Raw genomic sequence first — 15634 nt, forward strand, 5'->3', positions numbered from 1 at the left:
GGCTAGAGCAGAGGCTGTGGAACGTGCAGTAAAGCTGGAGGTCGGAGACTAAGGAACCAAAGAGAAAGAAAGTGAGAAGCGCAGCAATTGAAAGCCAGGGAAACATGAATCTGGTCCAGAATGCCCTGAAAATGTGGAACTGCGATGTGGACATCATCTATGGAAAGAAGCATTGTTTCCCCAGCAGAACTGTCAATGGATCAGAAAGCCTCCTAAACTTTCATCCTTTCCATATTTTCTTCTCACTAGTTAGCAACCAATCTGCTTTTGTTCTTTTGCTTTAACCACTTCTGATCAATTGATTTCTGCTAGAGCATCACACACCCCAAATGCACAGACCTATGGTAGACTCACTGTGTCTCACTTCAGCTGTCCTCAGTAGTAACTGGAATGACCCACAGAGAATTCTCTCTCACATTATGACAGGGGATGTTTCAAAACTCTGTCACCTTGTTTAAGTCTTCTGAAGTGGCTTGACCTGCACCCAAGCCATTAGATGATTCTGTAACCTACTTTCCTGTCCTCAGTCACTCTCTACAAGCTCATGTTTCCAGGGAGCAGTCAGCCTCATTCCCTCCTCCCTCCAAGATGAGTCTGCTCCTATGTCAGGGAAACCTCATCCAGCTGCGAGAGGCCACAGAACAGAATAAAAACTGTGTGAACCTTAGACTAGAAGGTTTGGGTTTGAATCTTGGTGCTTCTGCTACTGGATTATGGGTCCCAGACAAGAGATGCAATTTTTCCAAGACATTGTTTTCTGATCTGTAAACACTGCTGTCATATAACAACCTGTCTGCAATGTTTTGGGGACTGCTGATGTGTTATTTGTCAGTGCACTTTCCACACTACTTAGCAATATTGTAAACTCCCTCAGATCCCTTCCCATTGACTTTAAAATCAAAGAAGGCTAAGCCCAGAAAGCACACTACTTTCCCAAGTCACCAGGTTGGGATGAAGGTCCAGGCCCTCAGATCTGTGACCTCACCTTTTCCCATGCCCCACCCACCAGCCCCTCCAATGATAGTACCATTTCCTTCTCATTTGTGGCTCTTTATCTTCTCCTGAGTTTAAGTGCAAACCTTCTCCGGGATTCTATCCTCAGCCCTCTCTTCTCTCCCTGCATACCCAATCTTGGGTGATCCTATGTACTGTGACCATTTCCGCCGTGGCAATGAATGTGATGCATACATCTCCAACCCTGAAACATGTTTCCTCTCCTTCCTGAGTGAGATACCAAGACGTATCTGAGGATGGTCATAGCCCTGTTAATAAATTCACAGACTCAATTTCAAGACTTAAGGAAACCCTCTAATTTAATAAGTAAAAGAAAAATTTAAAAATCTAGTTTATAAAGAAAAGCATCCCTGCTACCAATGGAATATAGTTATCTGTTACCCTCAGCCTGAAGCATAAGCTGTTAATATTTTGCAGTCTTCTTGTTAGCAGCCCCCAGTGGCTCTCTCTGGCAATAATACATATGATGGAAAAGAGGTCAAAGGGCAAGCACTGACTCTAGCTGGTTGGAAGGAAAACAACTTCCCAGATTTTTGCCAGGTCAGCCGTCTATGTTTCATTTAAACTAAGTAAATCCACAAAGTAACATCCCTAAATTCCAATGCTGAAAGGCCTGCTAATCTCCTCCAGGCTTGTGAGGTTTGCTGCTAAGATTTTCTCTCATTTTTCACTTAATCTCCAGACAGAAGTGATGATTTTCTGGACATTTGCTTCTAGCCCAAAGCCTGTCTGCTTAGGGGCTCAATTGCTCTTACTGTTAAAGAAAACTGTCATTCTTGTCTTCCTAAGAACCATCAGAGAGTTTTGGTAAAGTTTGCTAAGCAAGCCAGCTTTGCATTTGTTCAGGCATCTCCTACATTAATGCCACCAAGTGTTGGTGTCTCTTTGATATACAGCTTTGAGGCACAGACTCCTCCCATGAGACTAGCAAGGTTTATGTATGTCTATGTGTATGGACACTATATAAGATAATGATTACCCATCAATTAACTTGAATGCTTTGCTCCCCAATTAATTTCCTTTCGCTATTCAACTTGCACACATATGTGCACACATGTGAGCACGCACACGCACACATCCATACACACATACACAAATAGATGCACCTGTCATTGGTTACTTTTTGTCCAGGGAATGAAAACTCATCTTAGTAAGAATTCAATAAGCTATATTTATTACTGTGAACAGAAAAATATGAAAAGAATTCCTAAGAAAATAAATTATTTTCAAGTCTTCCAGTTTTCCTTTTTCTGGACAATAGCAAGAACGTTAGCCTAAGAGTCTACCAGGGAGAAAAACGCTGTGGTCCCAACAGCAATGTGCAAAAACCATGGGCCTGTTAAAGAAAACTCTTTAATAAAATCAAATTGCAGATCTTTCAAGTTTGCGAGTGCTTGCCACATTACTGTCAGGGCAGGGTGATTTGTTTGTCCTGTCCTGACTCAAATCAAGCCCTAGATATTACCTCTCTGTATGGCTGCAACCACCCTCATAGCCTCAAGGTGGCAATGTCGGCCCCTTAATGTAGGTAAGGCACAGTTGAAATATTTAAAAATCAACTCTAAAACTCTGAAATAGAACAAAATGGAAAAATAACATAAAATTAGATATTCCAGCCTCAAATTAATATGAGATAGTCACATTCCCTAGGAATGTAAAGTCATGCAAAACTTTTGAGAAGTGGTTGGTGACACCTTTCTCCTTTTCTGGGTCTGTTCTTTATTTCATCCTTTTTCCTTCAGGACAATTATAGATCCATTGGCCAAATCCAGCCTGTTACCTGTTTTTGTGAATAATGTTACATTGGAACACAGCCATGCTCTTTTGTGTGTATACTGTCAATGGCTGTGTTCACTCTGCATCGGAGTGGAGCAGTTGCTACAGAGACTGTAATGTCCTAGGAAGTGCAAAATATTTACTATCTGGCTTTTACAGAACACATTGGAGAACTCCTGCCCTCAATCTATAGTATTTTTCAAAACGGAACACAGAGGAGACAATGGTGGATATAGAGAACTTTGATATGTGGCTGGTCAGCCAGGAGGAGTGCCAGCTTCTTAAAGCATATATCTGCAATATGATGAAATTACCATCTGCTAGCCATTTCTACTGAGTCACATTCAGGCAAATGACAGCAATAAAAAAAAACCCTGGATGCATACCCAGTGACTGTAACGTACCAGACATGCACCTTGTGGGGATGTAAGCGGTGTTTTCATCTCTGCTTCCAGTTGAGAGTTGTACCAATGAAAGAAAAACCCAGATCTCTTGCCACACAGGGGGGCTTAGCTTCAGGCATGGCATTTTGGGCTCTCCACTGGGGACTGCACTTTACAACGCCAAAAAGCGTGTGTTTATTCAGAGATGTAATTCCCAGTCTGATCACAAGAGTTCAAAGCGGAAAATGTGCTAAGGAGGACAGAAAATGTTGAGATAAGTGGAGGAAATAGAAGGCTTTGTGACAGAGAAGGAAAATAACAATAATGAGAAGCATTGGAGACCTAGGCCTTAGTAGGAGACAGGATGGGAAGGTAAGTGAGAACAATACATGCATGCTGATGGAGGATGTATTTTTGCATAGAATCTGGCTAATGACACAGATGAAAGATTTTAGCCCAATAACACTATATCTATAAAGGAAATAGACATCCATCAGGAAATTCTCAACATGGGGAAAAAGTATATTAGAGGAGTTATATATGGATGAAAAATAACAAAGAACAGAGATAATAGAGGAAATCCAGGGAAGTGAGTGAAGCTGAGCAGGTGACTCAGGCTGTTGGAACAGGAGAGCTGACAGCTGCATAGGGGACCTCCATCAGAAAAATCTTATGCTTCCCAAAAAGGGGGTAGGATCCATCACTGCAACTGCATCACAGGTGATTTTGGTATTGGTCCCTGAAAACACTTCAGAACTAATTAACAGATGGTTTTTGAACATGAGAGGTGAAAGAGCTCTGGGGAGCCAACGTGATTCACAAGGATTTGTGAGTATGCAGTGTGGCACAGCAGTTCCGTGTGTAAGCTCTGGAGCTGGCCTGCTGGGGGCTTAGCTGGTCCTGCACTTCCTCACTGTGGGACCCTGGGCAAGTTATGTAACTTCTCTCTTCCTTAGTTTTCTCAGTTATCAAGTAAGGACTATAATAGCACCCTGGAAATGGGATTATGGTAAGGATGAAATAATACGTATAGAGGACTTAGGACAGGGACTGCTCAGGTTGGTGCTGTGTGATCATCAGCTATTATTGATAAAATTCTCAGATCAGCATCCAGCAGATTTCTAAGGATCTGGATGAAACCGAATTTCAACAAAGCATTTCAAAGCCTCACTTGACATAATTGAAAGGATAGTCTGAATGACAGCACAGATAAATAGATCCATGTCTAGTTGCACAACTACTAATTTCATTTCATCTTGATGAAACATCTCTAATTTTAAGACTTGTGATTGTCTTCTGTCTCTGTTCACCATTTCTTTATCAATAAGGCAGGAAATTATTTTATTGTGAAAATTGTAAAATACCATGAAATATTCCAAGTACACAAATAATTTTCAACATTTCAGATCTGACAAAATATGGAAATGTCATACCTAAAGCACTAGTGACTTCTTTCTTATTGAACAAATTCAGATAAAGACTGACAGGCAGCTTAGTAAAGCAATTGTAGAATGTCCCATGAAGCTCGTGTTGAGATAAACCTCAAATATTTTATTCACTCTTAGATTCATCAAGTACTTATCAAGTATTTAATATATGTTAAGCACTATCCTAGGTACTTGGAATTCATTGAAACAAAACAAATAACTTGTGGAACCTACATTCAGGTAGGATCCTTGCTAACCAGAAGGTTCTATGAATCATGAGATCTTGGTTTCATTTTAAGATTTGCCACTTCCTACATAAACTTGCTAAACCCCTTAACTTTTTCTTATCTGTAAATGGTGATGATAAAAAAAAAATCCCTTCACAGCATGATGTAGGGTCATTTATATGATCAACAAGTATTCATTACTTTGTGAAAAGAAAATGAATGAGACAAGGTGTCTGCCACTGTAGAACTTCTCTCTCTTATTACCAGGAAGATAAAGCTAGGTAGTTAACATTAATATTAATATTTAGATGTAAATGTAAGCTGTAATTAACATATCCAGATATAAACATGATTTTGTGAGACTTTGGTAGGCTTCTTGGGTATATTCAATGCAAAATTGGCTATCACTTAAACCATAGGCTAACATCACAGCCAGCACTACTAGGATGTGCAGAGATGCTGTGTTCCGCACTCAGAGAGGTAGGAGGAAAGCCCTAGCATTTCCACAAAACCTAGAATTCCCTTCCTGGGAAGTATCCAGTTGTGCTACCAAACACTCTCCCCTCCTACATGGAGGCTTGAGTCAAGAGGTACCATGAGTGGGAGAAGTTACCTTCCATGTCACCAGAACCTGAGCATGTATATTTTGAAATGAATTTCCAAATGGGTGTTCCTAAATCCACAACAAGCCAAACAAGAGGCACACGGAAGCTCAGTACCTAGAAACAGAGCCAACACGAATTGGCAAGGAGCAACTTCTTTGCTACTGGTGGGGAGATGAGCAAAGGACTAGTCATTCCTCAGCTGTGAACCTGTTCTCTCTACCTGCTCTTTTCTTCCACTCTCTAGAAATAACAGAAGCCAAGTCCTCATTCCTCTGATGTGCTTCCCGGGTGGCAGCCTGGTATGCAACTCCACATGCTTCTGCCCCCTCCCATGTGAGGCTGTGGAAGGTAATAAGCAGAGTATCTAGATGGTCAGCTCCAGAAGCCAAGGATTTATTCAGAAGTGAGGAGTGGCTCCAGATAATGCGAGATTTGTTCTTCCTCCCTTTCATTTAGGCCACAAATATATTCCAGTAGAATACAGAGAAGAGGAATCCTTTCATTCTCTATTCATTTAACACACTGAGAACCTACCGTGTGTGGGGCAGTGTCCTAGGTATTCGGAACACAGCAAAGAATAATCAAAATCTCTACTAACAGTGATGAGGGGAGAGCTGGGAAGACACACAATAAATATACTGATACATGTTAAATACTGACTGGGTCAATACTAGGGACTGAATTGTGTCCCTCTCTCAATTCATATAATGAAGTCCTAACCCTTGATACAACTGAATTTGGAGATGAGCCCTTTAGGAGGTAGTTAAGGTTAAATGAGGTCATAAAGATTAAGTTCTAATCAACAGATATGTAATCTGATAGCCCCCCCTTCTCCACTGAGTGCATACATGGAGAAAAGACCTTCTGAGCACAGAGTGAGAAGACTGGCATTTGCAAGCCAAGAAGAGCGCTCTCACCAGGACCCATCCATGCTGCACTCTATTCTTGGACTTCCAGCCTCCAGAACCATGAGAAAATATTCCTCTATTGTTTAAGCCACGCAGTGTATGGTATTTTGTCATGGCAGCCCAAATAGACTAAGACAGCAGTAAGATCTCAGTATTAAAATCAAGCAGAGCAAAAAGAGATGATGGAGGAGTGGTCATGGAGGTCCTATGAGGACCAAACACCGAGCAAAGAACTTAAAGAAGCTAAGATTCTTTCAAACACAGCCTCTTGTCTCAGGTTTTTGAATGGCAACAATAAGGGTAAGACAGGGTAAGACTCACCTTTAGAAGCAAATCCTGCCAACAGAATTTTTTTTTTTTAACAAATATTCTTCTCTTGCATGGAAGAAAAGTATGACTGATGGTTGCCTAGCTGTATGAGTGTGGACAAAGCCCTTAAACTCCACAGCCCATATGCATCTGGACCTCAATGGGTTGTTGGGAGGTTTACATGAGTTAATAATATATGTAAAACACACGGATCAATGCCCAACACAGAGTCAGTATTCAATAAACACTGGCAATTGTGATTGCTACCACTACTACTACTACTACTATCTTTACTATTATAACAACTGCTGCTATTAGTATTGGAAAACCATAGACAGGATATCAGAGATTTCATTAACAGTACCTTTCAATTATATTTTCTCTGAGCATCCTAGCTCAGATAATCTCTGGGAAGTTAACTTTGTCTTTCTCTCCTATCTCCATCAGGGGAGCAAAACCAGTGATTAAGGATCATCGTTCATGAACTGGGAAGTCTTTTGCATGCTTTCAGAGCCATTGTGAACAAAGACTTTCCCCTGATGGAACAAATTCTTTCTGCTTATTGATGCCATAACCCTCTTGGAAACCTGTTCTGGCCCCCTTATTCACAGATCAGGGTGTAGTAAGACATCCTTTCTAGAACCAAAAACTGTAGGCAAGATGAAGAAACCCCTTTAGCTCCCCTTGAGGAATAGCAAGAAAAAGAAGATGGGAAAAAATGGTCAAGAAACAAGAAAGACAGGAGCAGGAATAAACAAAGAAGTGAGAAGAAAGAGGTGAATGTGGGGAGACTGTAAGGGACATTGATCTTTACTGTTGACTCCATTGTTGACACAAGCAATCAAAATGGAACTGGAGAAAGGGATTATAAGGGCAGACATTGTCCACTTAAATCCATATTTGCTTCATATTGGTAGGTATTTAAGGAAATTACTTTGTACAAAGTTTGAGTGCATTAAAATGTGTAAATGATATTGACAAATGTTTTTGTCTAAACTTTGCTTTTAGGGAGGCATTTTTACAATTACATAAAGTGAAATGAAATTGTTTTGAACTTGCCAGACTCTAACTTTTCCTAAGGGCAGAATCTGTGCATGTGTGTTTCTTTTGAGCATTCTCTCTTTAATACCAGTTTAAAATTGAGCGTAAATGTGGTCAATAGGTGGTTCCTTGCAGTTCTCTGGCAGCTTTCTACATGTTTTCTTCCAAAGGACTCCACATCTACTAGTTTCCACAGGTTTCTGCTTTTTAAATTTTTCTTCCATTCTTCTAGAAAATTATTTTATTCTTAATATGTCATCATCAGAATTTTATACAACACAATGTTGACTGTCAAATAGGCCTATTACTCATGAATACCAACTTTTGTTCTTCTTTTGGAGTTGTTCTCCTTGATTGTTTATACTATCCTGTGAAAGCTAAGGGATCCACACCTCACTTTATTTTGGTTTTCTGGGGGAAATTATGATTTTAGGCAGTAGGTATGATTACATAATCTTTCTTATTAATGATGATTGCACTGTGAGTCCAAGGAAAACCTAAGGGGAAAAGATTATTATTACATTTAAAAATTTATTTATTTAGAAAGAGAGCATGTGAGAGGGGTGGGAGGGGCAAAGGGAGAGGAAAAGATTATCTCCAACAAACTCCTCACTCAGTGGGGAACCCGACTTGGGGCTCCAGCTCATGACCCTGAGATCATGACATGAGCCAAAATCAAGTCGGACGCTCAACCAACTGAGCCTTACCCAGGAGCCCTAAAGGCTATTTTTAAGTGAGGTTCTTTAGCAAGAATATCTGGACAGTAGCTAGCATTCCTCTCCACAGCTATGAAATTAGGGTGGGAGAGGAGGTGGTAAAAAAAGAACCAGGAATTAGAAAGTTTTGAAGCTAGCTCATGCAAATTAGAACTGTAGCAGAATGTGTTGATTCTCTCTGAGGCAATTTCTCCAAAGGCAACAGTGGTTAAAACAACTATTAGATTTATAATCAGCATATGTGTCCATTTTCTGCCACTGCCAAGAACTAGGGGTTTTACCTTTAATAGTCATTTGATCTTGAACTTCACTTGGCCTGTCAGACCTGCAATGGCCTTGTATGTAAGGGGACAAGGATGCATGCAATTCACAAGGGATGGTAAGGGTGCTGTGGCTGGTGCTTTGCCACAATGAATTAATATTTAGATATTTTCCAGTGTTTTTATTTGTATTTCATGTTCTGGACTTTTCCCATTTTTCTAAAATCTCCTATATAATGTTACTATTTCTTCCCACATATGTCTGGGACTCTTCACACTATTCTGTATTTAGTATCAATAATACCTCCCAGTATACACTTATGTCTTATTCAAAGGATTAACATTGAAATACTAAGTTTAAATTTGTGTTTGTGTCTCAGTGAGGATTAACTGCTTTTACAATTGGTTAGTAATTTAAAAATATGCTAAAAACATCTAAGCTGCCATTTTCCAGTAGTGAATCTGATTTTTAGCAAAGGAAGTAAATGAAAATTAGGGTTTGGCTAAAATATACAATTTAAGAAGGAAACAACGTGATTAACTCTCCTATCATATTAAGTCAGTTATTGATGCTTAAAAGGATAACTCCATTCTGAATCCACCATGACTTGCTTATTTATTAAAAATTCTTGGGATCTCTGGGTGGCGCAGTGGTTTGGCGCCTGCCTTTAGCCCAGGGTGCGATCCTGGAGACCCGGGATCGAATCCCACATCAGGCTCCCGGTGCATGGAGCCTGCTTCTCCCTCTGCCTATGTCTCTGCCTCTCTCTCTCTCTCTCTCTGTGACTATCATAAATAAATAAAAATTTAAAAAAAATTCTTACTTTTAAATCAAGGCATCTATATATATACTTGTGTATAACAAATATTGCATATATCATATATCATTTATCATATATCAAATTAATTGATATTAATTTATCAATTAATTTATTAATTATCTCATTATATTATATTACTTTATTTTTTGGATCTTTACAACTTTGAAAAAGTAAACAAACATATGCCAATATGATTATATGTTTTAAATAGTTTTCTTACATTTCTAATAAGTTGGTTTTTTTCCTAGTAAATTATGTTTTATACGTTTTTTTTGGTTTGCTTTGTTCTATAGTTTTAATTGCTATATTGTTTACCACATTTACATTTTAGGATAATTTTAATTTCACTAATTGTATCCAGAGGTGTATGTTGGACAATGTTTAACAACTGGCTTGCGGGGGCAGGAGGCCTGATGTGTATCATTTGCCAATTTCCATAGTGTAAATAATCACACCATGGCCAATTTCAACATGACCTTATGGAACAAGAGGTTCAAAATAAATACTAATAACAGGCTCTTTTAAGCTAGTAGCAGTGAACTCCTGAACATTAGGGATTTTAATTTTTTCATCATTTTCTTCTTTATCCTGTTGCTATTCAAGTTTTATGTTTCACCATATTTGATATTAATATTGTCACTTCTTCATTATTTTGGTTTACATTCACTTTCTATGTCTTTGCCTATTTATTTCCAACCTACATAAATAAATTTTAAGTATGTTCTTATGATTTTAAAGCAATCTGTGTGTGTTTCAGAGTGACAGACTTTGTACTTATTTGTTAATCCAGTCTGATGTTGAGTAAGAGAAATTGGTCCATTCATATACAGCATAATATCATTTTTTGTTATTTATATATTATTAGAAAGGCTATGTATTACTAAACTTTATACTCAAAGAATTAGAGATAGGGAAATACACTTTTATGAACATCCAAGTAAACACAACATCCTCTATTGAAACAAACATATTTTTATGATCTTGATGAGTAGAACTATTACAATATATTTTTGACTTTTCTTTTGTATACTCAGTGCTCACTCAAATAGGTGATAGATAATAGACATCACTTTGTATTGAGGGTAATGATTTCATATCATAAATTTTATTATACTAGATTTTGTTAGATTTCATTTATATTTTATATCACCTAGTGATATCTTGGGGCTCCTGCGTGGCTCAGTCAGTTGAATGTCTGATTCTTGGTTTCGTCTCAGATCAGAATATCAGGGTGGTGAGATGGAACCCAGAATCGAGCTTCATGCTCAGCCTGGAATCTGCTTGGGGTTCTTTCCTTCTTACTCCCCCTCCCACTCTGCACCTCCCCTCATTCACATGCTCTCTATCTCTTTAAGAGAAAACAGTAAAGTGATGTCTTAGATGTTTAAAAAAAATTGTGAAAGTAGAAAGAGAAGAAAAAAGACTGTGAATAAAATGCTAAGCTTTAGCATATTTAATAGCCAAGCCACTGTGCTGCTTACAGTGTGGCTCTTAATTAGACTGACTTGCTGTCACCTCAACTCAAGGACTCTTCCTCCAAAAAAGACATTTTACAAGGACTTCTGAAGCCATAGCTGGCCCAGTGGTGAGTGGAATGCAGTCTGTGGGTAAGCATGCAGTCAGTTTCTGCTACAGGGCCTGAGGCTATGCAGGCCCTAGGTGAATGTTTCCTGAACTGCAAGCAACACCGTCAAGGAACAGCAACTGTCTCAGATGCTGGCCCAATCAGTGTCATCACGGTCCCGAAGGCGCTGTACAATAGGGTGCATAGAAAACTCCTTCCTTAGCTGGAGATGGACTGCTGGATTTCTGGCTCTTCTACTAACCATTTTTCCTAATTGCTTTGTCCCCTAAAACAGTCCTGCCTTGTGTTTACAGAACAAGCATCTTTCCCTATAAATCAGGGTCTTCAAGGAAGCATGCTTTGACTTTTCTTTACCTATAAACCTGCTGTGATTTCCATGCTTCTAGAAGCTGAAGCCTCCTCAGTTGCCCTGCTCTGTGCTGCGGCACTTCTCAACCCAGGCCTCTTCGAGCTTTCCAAGAGTTTCATCTGTCAGCTAAGAATAATAAAATCAGACTCTTGTCTCTCACACCCTTGTTTAATGCCTTCCTGTATAATTCTCTAATGTAGATTCTAGCCACAGACTGATAAAGCAATTTCTTCCCCTTTTATGATTTCTTGCTTATATTACTTCCTTTTTTCTCGTTCTTTGAAAAACAACATGAACAATAATAATGCTCTTACTTTATCTTCAACTGCATGCAAAAAGCAAGAATCAAGAGGATAGAGGCTTGTCCTGCAAAGCTTGAGCCGAGACAAGTAGGCCAGTGTGTGGCTCCTCATTTTCCCCAGATGCCCCTCTTAAAAGCCTTAAGCAGCCCCTTGAAGTCCTGTCTACCATGCAACACTAGAACTTTCTGAATATACTCTTCTGATCCTACATTATGATTGTGTTTTTTATTTTCACTCTAGAAAACATTAACATTAACAACTTAGGGGGAGAAGTTTATGGAATCCACTGGGACTTAGATGAAAGGATGTTTCAGTAAGAAGCTGATGATACAGAAAAATGTCAGTGTCTAGACCTTTAGTTACAATATACTGAAACACAACTTAACATGATAACCTAAAGTAGCATAAGCTGCCTCTTAAATATATACATCTTGCTCTGATTTCTATACGAAACTCCAAACTTAGACAACTCCTAGCTTAACTTTCTAATAGGAATCTCAGTCTTAACATGGGCAAAAGAGAATTCCCCTCCCCAATATGTTCTTCTCTTAACATCCCTATCTTGGTAAATGGTTTCACCACTATACCTCAAGCCAGAAACCCAGGAGTAACCCCCTCATTCATCTCCATCCTTCCCCTCTTTTGTCCAAGCCATCAGTAAGATTCCAAAAGGTAAAAAGCAAAAATGTATCTTGAATATCTGTCCCCTTTTTGGCATCATCCTTGCTACCCCCAGTCCAAGTCACCAACAGCTTTCGCCAGCACTACCGAGATGGCTTCTAGTCTGCCTGCTTCGCTTCTTGCCCATTTGCATGTAGCCTCCTTAAAGCAGATAGAGAGGCATTTCAAAAAATGTAAATCAGTTCATGCCTTTCTGCTAAGAACCCTTCCATTGTTTCCCATTGCACTTCAAATACAACCCATCTCATTTCCAGATCTGTAAGCTCCTTGAGTAACTAGTCTCTCCCTACCTTTCTGACCTCATCTCACAGCACTTTCTCTCTCTGACTCATTACTATTTAACCTTACCAGACATCTGTGTTTTGAAGATGACAAGCTATTCCTTGGGACCTTTACTATTTCTCTACCTAGAAGACTGCTCTTCCCACAAAATTTCAGCAAGCTGGCTCCTGCATACCAACCATGTATCAGTAAAAATTGTTTTTCAGAAAAGCCTTCCTTAGCTGATTGATTTAATGCAGTGTCTGCCACTCTCCATTGCATCATCAAGGTTTATTTTCTTTATAGCATGTTACCACTCTGAGAAACCATCTTGTTCACTTATTTGTGAAGCTGTTTATTTTTTCACTCTTCTCTCTTAAGAGAGAACACTGTCCAATAGGAATTTGAGCCACCTATGCAATTAGAAAGTTTTTAAGGGCTAAAATATAAAAACAAAAGAAAAAAATATTCATTTAATGTTGTATTTTGTTTAACCCAGTGCAGTCAAAATATTAGCATTTCAACATGTAATCAATATTAATTTTTTTAAGAAAGGGAAGGTGATAGGGGGAGGGGCAGGGGAAGAGGGACAAGAGATCCTAAGAAGGCTTCACACCCAGGACAGAGGCTGATGCAGGGCTTGATTTTACAACCACGAGATCATGACCTGAGCCAAAATTAAGAGTCAGATACTTAACCAACTGAGGCAAACAGATGCCCTGATATTAAAAATTATTAATGAGATATTTTACATTCTATTATTTCATACAAAGTTTTTGAAATCTAGTGTGAATATCACTTTTCCAGCACATCTTTATTAGGACTAACCACATTTAAAGTGCTCAGTAGGCACATGTGGCTGGTGGTGACTGTATTGGATAAGGCAGCTCTAGAATATAAGCTCCACATGAGCAGGGACCTTGCCTGTCATGTTCACGGCCACATTCCTTGTATTTATAGAAAGAATCATGCCTAACACATAGTAGGCACTCAAGAAGTATTTCAAGGCTAAGAGAATAGTTAAAAGAATTTGGAGATATCAGTGGGCTTCTTCAGTGAAGACTGAATACGTATTTTTTTATGTAAAATTTCAAGGGTTTAAGATGTTCTAAATAAATCAATTAGTTTCCTTGAGTGAGAAAAAAGGACTGATTTCATCATGTAAATAGAGATTTGTGGGGGAAAAAAGTCTCCTTTTTTTTTTTTTCTCATTCTCCATAATCACTATGATATTGCTCAGCTTCCCCTAGGCACCTACAAAACCCATAAATTAAATGCCCTCTGCCACTGCACAGGAAAATTCTGTTCATGCTTCACAGCTCAACACAAATTCTCACTACAACAGGAAGCAGGTCTCTCCCAGGCATCCTTGAACACACCTTCATTTGGGATTTCACTACGCTTTGGATGGTCCTCTGATACAGCATTAAACCTATTCTTAAAATAGAGGTGTTGTATTTCTTTGCTTTGATTTTTTAAAAATACTTTATTTATTAATTCATGAGGGACACAGAGAGAGGCTGAGACATGGGCAGAGGGACAAGCAGTCTCCCTGTGGGGAGCCTGATGCAGGATTCAATCCCCAAATTCTGGGATCATGCCTTGAGTGTGAAGGTAGATGTTCAATGACTGAGCCACCCAGGCATCCCTTTGTCTTGATTTCTGTGAGGTGACTTCTGATCCCACTCCCAGGTTGCTAACAGTAATACTTTAGACCTCCCCATGGGAAAACAATTAATTTAGCTGACTGGCCTGATGGAAAAATCTGACATACACTGGTCTATGTGTGATAACTGATGGCAACTCCTGTGTCTCAACTGTCCTGAAAAAGGGATGTGATTGGCCCTCCATAGATCTCCACAAATGATGCACTGGTTAGAAAATGGTAAACAGACAAAATGATCAAATGAGGATCAAAACACCATATTTGTTGTTGACAAATCTGGATAGGATATTGCAAACAAATGGTTAAGATCAGGTCTGGGCTGATCCAGCCTGCCTGGCAGAAGCATCTCAGAATCTGCCTTCCTGTAGTGCTCTTTGCTAGGAAACAATAAGAGTGAAAATAAATGTGGAATTCTTTATCTTCTCTGTCTGCTGATGGCACAATACCTGGGCAGGGCATCTGTGGGATGGCATGGAGATCTGGGCTTTGAAACTAGAACAGTTCCTCAGAGTTAGATAAAAACAGAGGACAGAACTTCTGTGTGTTAAGGTGACTCCCATGGCAGCCATACACATTCGATGAGGGAGCAGAAGGAGCTGTGTGCTTGGGTGGGTGCATACTTGGGTTGAGTGCTGTACCCACTGATGATATGAAGATGCTTTATCTGATCTGTCTCTTATCCCGTATCCTTCTTTGAAGCTAAGCAAATACAGTATTAGGTGAAAGTCTTTGTCTTTTGAGTTTGACAACCTGAATCTGTAATAGCTACTATATCAGGGGCAGAGATTGGCAGCCAGAATCAGGCTTCCCAATACTTTCTTTCAAGGTTTGGTCCTGAGACACAGCTGCTGTAAGGGGATGCTTGCACAGGACACTTACTCATTTGCCTTACATGAAAATGAAGCTTCCCTTTCACACATCTGAAACCCAGAAGAATGAGGACAAAGAGAACAAGACCACCTGTGCTCAAGGGCTTAGACCAAGAGAAGGGGTGGTCATGAGAGTGATAATGAGAACACAGAGAAAAAGATCATGTGTGCCCTTGGTTTCTAACATACAATTTTACCCAACTACAAGACTTGAACTGATGAATGTCAAATCCTTGTCATTTTACCAAATTGATAAGTCAATCTTTTTCTAAGAAATAGATGTAACTCAGGAGTAGAAACAATTTGTGTTTCCCTGATAGAAATTTAAAAGAAAACAAAGAACTACTAATACTTTGCAAGCATGACCCCTTTTAGCACACAGCTCACTCCTTAAAGTGTAGGCCTTTGCTCGGCATTAATATCATTGACTAAAT

At 39.3% G+C, this 15634-nt stretch overlaps 1 protein-coding gene across 26 annotated transcripts in view; it reads right to left on the reverse strand.

Annotated features, from left to right (window-relative positions):
- The window catches only part of PDE4D (phosphodiesterase 4D), a 1438885-nt gene that overhangs the window by 748853 nt on the left and 674398 nt on the right, over positions 1-15634 (reverse strand). The gene's annotated exons all lie outside the window — the stretch shown is intronic.

This window comes from Canis lupus, chromosome 2 (assembly GCF_003254725.2).
Source record: "Canis lupus dingo isolate Sandy chromosome 2, ASM325472v2, whole genome shotgun sequence".
NCBI lineage: Eukaryota > Metazoa > Chordata > Mammalia > Carnivora > Canidae > Canis > Canis lupus.